Raw genomic sequence first — 7,545 nt, forward strand, 5'->3', positions numbered from 1 at the left:
GAGGTACCAGCAGTCTGTTCCAAGGTGTCCAAGCTTGGGCAATGGGACAGTTGTATAAATAGCCCCAAAACTTACAATTTGTAACAATTGTTAGGCTCACAAAGTACTAATTCACATTATCCTTCCCCACTTAGAGTTCTATTTGGGTACTCATTTCATTTTGCCCTGAATTATATAGTTTTGTCTATCTCTTGGAATAGCACTGGATTATAAAATCCTGGAGGCAGGGAAGGGTCTTCTTTGACTGCATTATCACTACAAATGTTCATAAAATAAGTAGATATGGTTAGGGCCAGTGAAGGAGGAACACATGAGGCCAAAGTGGTAAGGGATCATAAATTTATTAGATATACCAGATAGGCTGAGCCCCAAAATGGCTCCAGCCCCCAAAGACGGGGAGTCAGAGGTTTTAAAGGACTCTAGGCAGGCTTTTTCTAGGAGAATTCTCTGTGCAGGTCTGGATTCTGGGAAACTCCAGGGGGGAGGGGAGGAAATAATGGTCTTAGCAAGTGGAATGTGGTCTAAGCAAGTGGAATGTCCATTGTGAAGTGGCCTAAAGGTCAGTTCCCAGGGGAGGGGGTATCGATTCGATTATTTGATCAGACCTAACAGGTATGTGTACCTCTCCTAGCTACCCCTACCACCATCTCCTACTATTCACACTGTGGGCTTGAATACTAACAGCTGACTGCTGACCTTACCCTTAGAATGTATGTGTATATGATATGCATAGGCTTTTCTATACATTGCACCTGTGTACACACACTCATACACAACATTTCTACAATATGTATTTAGTAGCTGCAATATTACTACCATCCCACTCTCCTTCCCTGACCTTGATGACCATCTGGAGAGAAAAACGCAGAAACTCCATTTTAAATCTATTATAGGTGTACCTCTCCTTCTCAATAACCTTCTTTTGCAACCTGCTCTGCAAATATTTTATGTAAATTTAATTTCTGAAAATGTTATTTCCTATTTTTAACTCTCAATTTTTTCATAGACTTTATTTTTTAGAGCAGTTTGAGTTCCACGGCCATATTGTGTGGAAGGTACAGAGAGTTCCCATATACGCACTGCCCACACACATACACAACCCCTCCCATTTATCCACATCCCTCACCAGAATGGTACATTTGTTATAATCAGTGAACCCACATGGACACTTCTTAATTGCTCAAAGTCCATAGTTCACATTAGGGTTCACTCATGGTATTGTACATTCTATGAGTTGGATAAATGCATGTAATATGCATCTGTGGTAGGCAGTTGGACAGACATGAGCAGAGCAAGGACAATGGGCCAGGTACAAGGGTCATTAGAGTGGAAAGCTCCTGGTGCCTAGCAACTGGAGGAGCTGGAAAAACAGGACCTTGCCCCCAGGGTGACCTTTTCTCCCCTAGCATATTGCTGGTCATGTGATTTAGACCCCCTGACCTTTCATATGGCTGCTCATGTGGGTCAGACCATCCTCTGACCTTCACTCCTCTGGCAAGTAACTAGTCATGTGGTAGACCCTCTTACAGGAGGAACAAAAGGCCAAAGAGTGGCCTCATTCAACTCCTATTCAGGAGCCTTAACAACCACACCCTCAAGCATTAACCCCTAGAGATAATATCTAGGCCTCAGGTGTGTTTTCAGCTCTAGGACCAGAAAAGCAGCAAAACCAGACAAGCAATACCATGGCTGATATCATGATAGCTTCATTAACTAATGACTCCCTGCCCTGGTGCCAACCAATCAGTGGAGACCATGACCCTGAAAGGACACACCTGGAAAACTGATGAATATTCTATTGAGATCTTCCCCTGAGACCTCCAGAAAAATAACCTCAAGATGGAGGACCCAGTGTGGCTCTCTATACGGAGCAAGCCTGTGCCTCCCTTCCTGTCTCTTCCCCTAGGAACATTTTCCTTGCCTCTCTCTCCTAAGCTTCAAGGGCCCTTCTTTCACCTCTGTAAGTTGTCTCCTGAGCCCATTTCTTCTACAACTTATTTCTTCTACTTCTGTGACGTTTTAAATAAACTTTCTCTTATAGTTTGAGTTTGGGCTCTGAATTCTTTCTTATCCAGAACTCAAGTACTGAGATTGTTGAACCAAGGTACAATCTGACTCCACTGGTGCCAACATATGGTGCTGACTCATATCATCTTATTGTGGTGTACTGTGGCAGGATTCCAGAGAGGACCACCCAGGACCACCTTGCAGACCCAGACCCATTCAGGTACAATCAGGGGCCCATTGTGCACCACCAGTTCCTTGCTTTGCATTGGGTGGGTTTTGGTGAGTTTTCCTTGGAATTCTGGAACTCCCTGTTTTATGGTAAGAGACTCTGACTTTCTTTGAGATTTTTTTTTTTTTTTTTATGTCCTAGAGGTGGAGTTAATGGTTAAGGATTATGATCAGTCAGGACAGCAAGAGAAAAATAAATGGGTGGCTGATTTTTAATTTTGGCTTTTCAGTTGGAATTGCTTTCTCAGGGTCTGCACAAAACCTTTTGCTGGATAAATGAGAGCCTGAACTTATTCGGCTCTGAAGATAAGGGGCACTTATTACCTCCAGCTTGGGTATTCTTAGGTGACTAAGACTCTCTGTGGAGATATCGGGATGTGCAGGAGCCCCATTGAGAATTCCAACTCAACTGTAATTAAATAATTGGCTCATCTTGAGATGCACACTTAAAGGCTGATTACCTAGCACTCCAAGTCCTCATGACAGTATTAGACAATCTGGGAGAGAAACCAAGACAGGTAAGAGGGTTTGAGATGACTTAGGAGGTGACAGCCCCTTGGAGCTCAACCCACTAGCAGCACATTTCCACCCACTATACAATATCCCTAGAAATTTGTTCAGACTCTACAGATCTCAAAATAACACTAAAATCAACATGGGAAATCATGTCTCCAAGGCCAGAAACTCCCAGTCCTCAACCCCCATTAATACTCCTGCAGATATAAAATTAATAGGAAGCCTTTACTTGCAAGCACTTACAGAAATGGGAAGGTTTAACTAGAAGTGATATCAACTTAAGATGGCCAAAATATAGCTCCTTTGATGCCCAAATCAATTGTTGCATGCAAAATTAGAAAAAGTTGGCTCCAAAATTAAACTGAATGAATGGGAAGCTTATCTTGATTGGAAATTAGAAGCTCCTAGGAGGAGCACAGGTAAATGACACTCAGAATAGAAAAACAAAAAAGCTGGTCTCAGGCAAACGGAAAACAGAAATTGTATACATTCCTATAGAATTAAGGAATCTACATAAAGATTTCCTTGACTTTCTCCAGATCCTTGGTGAGTCACACAAAAAATTTAACTGTTAAAACATGCAATCCTAGCTTTTCTGACCTATTCCAGTTAATATACCTACTAGTTCCTGGGAGCAAAGCAACAAAATTACTAAACACAGTCTTCTGGGAAACACCTGTTGAGAAGCCTGTTTTTATTGTAGAAAACCAGATCACCTTAAGAAGGGTTGTAGAAAACCTAAATGGAATTTAGAAAGAGAAAAGAAACAAAAAACAAGCATAGGGTTGCTCCAAGGACTGTGAGAGAGTGTTTCCCCTTCTCCGTTTTAATAGTTTAGAAGCTATTGAGATTATTATAGATACCGGGGATACTTTACCTTTTCTTAACCACACCCAACTCAGTTGCTTCCTTCTTCAGAGTAAAGCTTCTCCACAAGTGGTAGGGACATCTAATCAACCAATGTCTGTTTTTAAATCAGAACCTATTCCTGGGACTTCCAAGAAAATAGTGCAGTACTCAAATCTTTCCACAGCCACATCAAAATTACAACTAAACTACAAAACAACCATAATTCAGAACTACCTAAAATCTAGCAGAATGGAAATCCTACAACTAGGGGTTTAAATAAGAAGTTACATTGAGACTGGTAAGAAGAGCTGAGACATGGAATGGGCAGGTCCCACACCCATGTGTGGTAGATAAAAATTGAGAGAGATAGCTCACCTGCAAAAGTGATCCCTGAGGAGCAAGGGGGCCTAGGCCCACACTAGGCCTCCAAGTCCAGGTTTCTAGTGCCAGGAGAAGTCTCCATTACGCTGGCCATAAAAAACAGCAGGGATTGTGGCAGAGTAAGACGGAGGGCTGCTGGAGTCTCAGGCAGTTCCTCTTAAAGTGCCTGCACACAGACTTACTTGGATTCAGTCCCTCTGAGCTCCAGTACCGGGACAGCAGCTTGAAAGGAACCAGGGTCATATAGGGAGGAACTGAATTGTCTGGCATTAAGGTGAGAGCTGGGGGGACAGCTTCCTGCCAGACTAAAATGCCGGCAGAGGCCATTGTTCTTTTTCTGAGACCATTATCCCCATAGAGCCAGCAGGCAGGTGCCATATCTAAGTCTCCATCAACTTGTTCATGCCACCCTAATGATTCCCTAATACCCCGCTCCACCCAACTTGTGGGCCCAACCCAAGCTATGTCCAGTGGCTTTTCCATCCACATGGCCTCTCTTGCCTGCTTCAGATTTTCCTAAAATCTCTTAAACAAGCAGCATCTGCATACCATGTACTTCTTACTAAGTGACCCCAGGCCCAGCACTCAGGGCAGCTGGCCATGGCGGTCAGCTTGGACTTTCCTAGACATCTAGAAGCCCATCTGCAGATCACTCTGTAGCTCATTCAGGGTGGCCCCAGGCAGGGCATGGGCAGTGGCTGACCTTGCACCTCCCAAAGGCCCCTAGCCAGTGTACCCATGGACAACTTCAGACCATGCCATATTACAACCTATCACCCCCATGAGTAATACACTTGAGAGGCAGATTTGGTGAGCACCAAAGATTCACTGAAGCAAGTCTTCCTCTGTTGGGTCAGTTCCTGCACAGCAGTTCTTATGCTGCAGTCACAACCAGTCCTTGCAGTCATTTGGCTTGGGGGGTTAATCCCTCCCAGTGATTCTAACAGCAATTAAAACTCTACTACAACAGTACATTGCACACAGCTCACAAAAGGGTGCACCTAAAACACCCAGCTCGGGTGACTGGGGTGACTGTGCCACTGGGTCCTATAAAACACCTACTACACAAGGCTACTCTTCCAAGTCTTGGGAGAAATATACATAGAGAAGCAGCCAAAATGCAGAGACCAAAAAAAAAAAAAGAAAAAGAAAAAGAAAAAAAAGTCCCAAATGAAAGGAGAAATCTCCAGAAAAAGAACTAAATGAAATGGAGGCAAGTAAAATGCCAGATACAGAGGTCAAAACAATGGTTATAAGGATATTCAAGGAACTTAGTGATAACTTCAAGGAACTTCAACAGAATGAAAAAGGACATAAAAACCATAAAAAGGAACCACTCAGAAATGAAGGATACACTAACTGAAATGAAGAATTACTTTCAGGGAATCAACAATAGAGTAGATGAAGCCAAGAATCAAATCAGTGATTTGGAATATGAGGAAGCAAAACAAAACAAAACAAAAAAACAATCAGAAGAGCAAAAAGAAAAAGGAATCTAAAAATATGAGGATAATGTAGGAAGTCTCTGGGTCAACTTCAAGTGTTTTAACATTTGCATCATGGGGGTTCCTGAAGGAGGAGAGTGAGTAAGGAAATTGAAAACCTATTTTAAAAAATAATAAAAGAAAAATTTCCTAACCTAGTGAAAGAAATAGACATACAGGTACAGGAAGCACAGAGAGTCCCAAACAAGATGAACCCCAAAAGCCCATACCAAAACACATCATAATTAAAATGCAAAATATTAAAGACAGAGAGAGAATCTTAAAAACAGCAAGAGAAAAGCAGTTAGTTACCTACAAGGGAACTCCCATAAGACTGTCAGCTGATTTCTCAATGAAACTTTGCAGGTCAAGAAGGTATTGGCAAGAAATATTCAAAGTGGTGAATAGCAAGGACCTACAACCAAGAATCCTCTATCCAGAAAAGCTGTCATTTAAAATGGAAGGACATTTAAAGAGCTTCCCAGACAAGAAAATGGTGGTGGCACAGTGGCAAGGGAAGGAGGAAGGGTGAGGCGGGGAACAACCTCCTCCTCTCTCTTTCTCAGGGGCCACCCACTGTAGTGGTGGCATGGTGGTGAGGGAAGGAGGGGGGAGGCAGGGAACTTCACGGTGGCAGGGCACTGACAGTGGCGTCGGCATCCAGCGTTCATTCCTTCCACAGCTGGCCCAGTGACCGTGACCTTTTCTCCCAACCCCACTGGGGCCCTCGGACTTGGGCTAGGACAGGGAACCAGGGGTGGGTAGCAGTGGATGCAGCCCCTTTCCCAAGGGGACCAAGGGCTGGCTCCCTCCTCGGAGCATTCCCCCCGCTCCCAGCTGACCAACCTCCCATGGTCCCTCCTCCCCCTGGCCAGCCAACCTCCAACGGTTCCTCCCTTTCCACCCCCACCTCCATATACGAATTCGTGCACCAGGCCTCTAGTATAGTCATAATGTTCTAATAACTATTTATTGTGTCAGATGGATACAAGATTTATCAGGATGATCACTTAGAAAGTTATATAATGTTTAGTCCCTGGGTTGTACACCTGAAACTAATACAATAATTGTGTATCAACTATATTTGAAAAATAAAAATTAAATCATAAAAAAAACTGTTCCCTTCCAACTATAGTAAGTTATGGTACAAAATATATGTTTTTGCTAATCAAATATGCTCCAATTCACCTTATAGGGTAAGATTTTCTTGAAATCAGTGATGCCCACATATCCTTTTAACAGAAGAATGTAATGTGTTTTAAACTAAATGAACCATACATTGAACCAATTGGAAATAATAAAAATTAAAAAAAAAAAAAACACATCCACAAGAGGAAACTAATCTTGAGACTGACTGAACATTTGCTAACCATCTTTTCTTCATTATTAACTCCCATGAGATCCTCAGCGACCGCTTAACAGGGATTCTTCCTTCCCTTTGAGGGTGGCTACTCTCTCTCTCCTAGGCCTCCTAAAAGACCAGGGCTCTTGGGAACATGAAAGGTAAGGGAAATAGGTCACTAGCCCAAAAACTAAAGACCAGAATTATAGAATGAATTTCCCATCTGACGTGACAGAGATATTAGGCACCCCTTGTATGGAAAGGCTACCTATGTAAGATCAGAGGCCAGCAAGCAGGGACACTACGCTTGGGACATGAATCATGTAGAGTTGAGTCCAACTGTCTGAGCAGAGTAAGTCCATCTAAGTAGTGCCCAGCCATCACTGTGACCATTGGTGAATCTGCCCTCAGAGCACGGATAGCAATCTACACCCTGGGTGGCACCTGGATGGCAGAGTATCCCTGTGGAATAGTGTCCACCTACCTGAGTGGAGTAAGCCCATCATCCCTATGACTGGCCATCACGGTGAACATTGGTAAGTCTACCCTCAGGGCACAGGGTATGCATTCCACACCCCAGGTAGTTCCCAAGCAAAAGGGTACCTGCCCTACTGTGGCTCTCAGGCCACAAAACAGCCCCAAGACTAGTAGGGACTCCTCTAACTCTTGGATCGGTATTTTTTTTTTTTAAAGTTTTTATTGATTTTAGAGACAGAGGAAGGGAGAGGAGGAGAGAGA

Source organism: Plecotus auritus (assembly GCF_963455305.1).
Source record: "Plecotus auritus genome assembly, chromosome: 3".
NCBI lineage: Eukaryota > Metazoa > Chordata > Mammalia > Chiroptera > Vespertilionidae > Plecotus > Plecotus auritus.